This window comes from Orycteropus afer, unplaced genomic scaffold (assembly GCF_000298275.1).
Source record: "Orycteropus afer afer isolate SDZICR_OR568_19922 unplaced genomic scaffold, OryAfe1.0 scaffold00547, whole genome shotgun sequence".
In the NCBI taxonomy this organism is placed as follows: Eukaryota; Metazoa; Chordata; class Mammalia; order Tubulidentata; family Orycteropodidae; genus Orycteropus; species Orycteropus afer.
This window is the reverse complement of record NW_006922134.1, coordinates 374,549-378,691: the sequence shown is the minus strand read 5'-3', so window position 1 is coordinate 378,691 and position 4,143 is coordinate 374,549. Positions and strand designations below refer to the sequence as shown.

The 4,143-nt window shown below is 39.0% G+C and overlaps 1 non-coding gene across 1 annotated transcript; it reads left to right on the top strand.

Annotated features, from left to right (window-relative positions):
* Positions 1-3,463: 3,463 nt before the first annotated feature.
* Positions 3,464-3,680, top strand: LOC122151551. Its single transcript, XR_006164206.1, has one exon. It is a non-coding gene; the product is annotated as a small nucleolar RNA U3 (small nucleolar RNA).
* Positions 3,681-4,143: the final 463 nt, after the last annotated feature.

The window sequence follows — 4,143 nt, the reverse complement described above, 5'->3', positions numbered from 1 at the left end:
TAACAAACAGGAGTTTATTCTTACAATTTGGAGGCTTTAAGTCCAAGTTCAAAGTGCCAGGCTCTAGGGGCTGGGTGAAAGCCCCTCAGCCTTCAGCTTCAGCTCTGCCTCCAGCTCCTGGCTCACTGAAGCTAGAAGCTTTTCTTCACTCAGACAGCTGCTGGCTGCTGAGGCTGCCAAGCCCAAGGTTGACAAGTAAAAAGGCACAGTCCCAGTGTTGCCAAACCACACGGCCGACCATTAACTCAAGTCCATTGTAAGTCCCAAGGCAGAGCATGGCAGGCTGCTGAACGACACGGCTACATGCAGGGTCCAAGGGTGCCATAAACTAGAGACCATTCCCCAAGGCTTCTGCTTATATACAGGAAGCACACCACATTCCCTAAGGCAGCTACTCAGCTGCTTGTGGTAGATCCCACCATGGAGTTAATTGCCAGTCTGTCTCATCATGGGGAATAACTACCACCAGCTGCCCAGCCATTCAACCAGGCCCAGCCAAGTTGACGACACACAACCAACCACCACAGTGACCTTGGCAATCTTGGAGAGTACTGAGGAGCTCTGGTGGTACAGTGGTTAAAGCATTCTGCTACAAACCAAAGGGTCACTTTGAAGCCACCAGTCACTCTATGAGAGAATGATGAGTCAGTCTGTTTCTGTAAAGATTCACAGCCTTGGAAGCCCTGTTGGACAGTTTTACGTTGTACTTTTGGGTTGCTGTGAGTCAGAATCAACTTGATGGCAATGGGGTTTTGGTCAGAATGCCCCTCTATTGAGATTTGTTTGATATTTTTCCTCTTGATTATACTTGGTTTTAGAGTTTTGGGGAGGAAAACCGGAGAGGTAAAGTGCCATTTTCATCGCATCATATTAAGGTGTATACTGTCAACATAGGAGCTCTGGTAGCATAATGCCTAAGACACTTGACTGCTAAGCAGAATGCTGGCAGTTCAAACCCACCAGCCACTCCTTGGAAGGAAGGTTGGGCAATCTACTTCCCTAGTGATACGCTTCAGAAACCCAAGGAGGGGCCGACTCAAGGGCACGTAACAACAACTATCAACATGACTTATCAATGTTGTTACTGATCTTGACTCCTGGCTAAGATAGTATTTGTCTAGTTTCTCCACTGTAAAGTTACTCTTTTTTGTTTTCCTTGTCCTTTACATACTGTACTCTTTGGTACGTACTACTCATACTTAAGGATTGGGGAGTTATGCTTCCCTTTCTTGAGGGTGGAGGATCATGAAATATTAGGAATTCTACATGGGAGATTTGTCTCCTCTGCATCATTTACTTATTTATCCAATCATTTTTTTGTGTGTGTCCATATGGACTCGTGGCTATTTATTTTATACCTTGGTTTAAAATCCAATACTGATTTATTTTATTGCTCAAATTGTTCTAGCTTTGACCATTGAGAGCTCTTTCAATTGGCTCCTGTGTCCCTCTTACATACTCCTATCAATGTGTGTGTACATTTGTTTTTGAGCACTTTTTTTTTTTTACTTTCTGGCATGCAAGATGCTCCATGTTCATCTTGTATATTTTGTGTCCCTGCCCAAGAATAAACCATCTCTCCAGGCTGATTTCTTTTATTGGAAAGTAGTATTAGAAACCAAGAGGTATATGCTAGATGTTCTTTTTGCTACTGGAGTGTTCCTGCTTATTGGCCCTCTCAGCTGACTGAACAAGGAAATATATGTGGGCATACTAGCTTGTGTGTATATATGTATCTATAAATATTTTTGTACCTATCTGTATCTATATTAAGCTAAACATAAATCCATATTGATGTATTAAACTCTAATGTATTACCACATGTATCATTCTCTCCCTTTCTCTTACTTTTCTATAAACATTCACTTGTAACAGTGAGAATCTGGCTTCTGCCATTTACCAGTCATTTAAATAGCTGTTCAGTTTCAATATACATGTATAGTACTCCCACAGGTTTTGAAAGCTGATGGCTTGGCTGTGAAGCACATAAATTTCTGGATTTTCACCTGAGTTCATATTGCAGACCCTGATGAAGTGAAAGTCATGATCTCATCCTTTAAATATTTGAAGCCAGTGATGGATTGAATAAAAGTAAAGCTGCAAATAAAACCCAGACCCAACTCAATTACAGATTAGATTAATTTGTTGAAGTGGCCTGGTAGAAAAAGGATCATGTCTCTTTTTGTGGGGGGAAAAAATTCCTTGAGTTTAGTCACTAATATATTTTTATACAAAATGTCTGACATAGAATAAAAAATTAGAAAACTCAAGAAAATGTAAGCAGACGCTGAGATGATCCAGATGGAGATTTAAAAATAACTATGACAAAAATGTTAAAGGAGCTAATGGTAAAAGTAAGCAGTGTTTTTCAGCAGACTCATGGAAACTATACCAAAGAACCAAATTGAAATTCTAGATGAAGTATACAGTATTCTAGATGAAATATGGGAGCTCTGGTAACATAGTGCATAAGGCACTTGACTGCTAACTAGAAGGCTGGTGGTTCAAACCCCCAGCCACTCCTTGGAAGGAAGGTTGGGCAATCTACTTCCGTAGTTGATACTGCCTTGGCAACCCAAGGAGGGGTCGCTTTGAGTTGGGTCTGACTTGATAGCACATAACAACAACAACAACAGGTGAAACATACAGTCTCAGAAATGAATACTGCATTACATGATCTTGACAATTTCTGGACACAGCAGAAGAAAAGATCAGTGAGTTTGAAGACAAGTCAAACATAACCAGATTGATACATGAAGAGAAAAAAGTGGGCATCAGGAAAGAGCTTCCAGATCTTTGGGATAATATCAAATGGTCTAACATACATGTCCTTATGTAATTAGTCTCAGAAAGAAAGACTATGGCCAAAGGCATATTTGAGGAGAAAATGCTCAAGAACTTCCAAAATTGATGAAAAATATCAAGTCAAAGATCCAAGAACTTCAGAAAACCTTGAGGATAAGTACAAACAAAACAAAACAGATAAAATTCCCAGTCACAGACACATTGTCGTTAAACTGCCAAAAACCAAAGAGCAGATGTTAAAAGCAACAAGGTAAGAAAAGATTCTTTGATACAGAGGAATAACGATATTGATTATGTTATCTTCCCACCAGGAAAAGCTGGAAGTTAAGACATAATGGAATTACATCCATAGAGTATTGAATGAAAGAAAGAAAACCAAGCAAACTGTTAACCTAGAATTCTATACCCAGCAGAAATACTCTTCAAGAGTAAAGGCAAAATAAAGTGGGTTCGATATGCCAACCTTTTGGTTAGCAGCCAGATGCTTTAAACCATTATGCCACCAGAGCTCCTTCAGTTCGAGTAAGGCTTTGCCTATTTAGTTTTTCTAATTATTATATATGGTCTGTTTGCAATTTTGATCTTTCTTGTTTTTAAAAAGTGTTTGAGAATCATAGCTGTCACAAATTTATTAGTTATAAAAATACATAGTCCTTCAAAGACTGTACTTTCAGGGATCCTTTCTATAGTTTGTTACTAGAGAAGTTTTTATGATTGTGTAGAGCACCGAAAACCATGAGGAGGAGACACAGTGTTCTCTCCTGAGCATGAAACCGGCTTTTGGTGTTGCTGTGCTGCGACTGCCACCTGCCATTGATGATCATTCTTCTCGTCTGGTCGGGAGAGTAAGAGGGAGTGAACGCAGGCTGAGTGGTTTTCATTTAAAAAAAAATAATAATACATAGTACTTCATTATTTTTTGTGGGAAAAAGTTTTGAGAACAGAGAGTACTACTTGTGATTTGTTTGAAAAGATTTTTATGGAAAGCATGAATCAATCAGTATTTTTTTAAACTGAACAAATTGGAAACAACTGAAATGTCTATAGGAAAATGAATAAACAAATTGTGGTATATTCACACAGTAGACTATTATTAGATAATAAAAAATATCAAAAGTGTTGATATGCCCAGAAATACAGATAATTTTAAAAACAATTGTGTTGAGAGTTCCACAAGATGGCAGACTAGGCAGAAAGACTGCACAGACCCTCTTCAACAAAGAAAAGGGAAACCAATTAACAGAGACACAGAAGATAATCCTGGACCCCTGAGCCTTGAAGTGAAGGGTATACAATTGGACTAAACCCCAACTAGCAGAAGAATTTGCGTGAAAATAC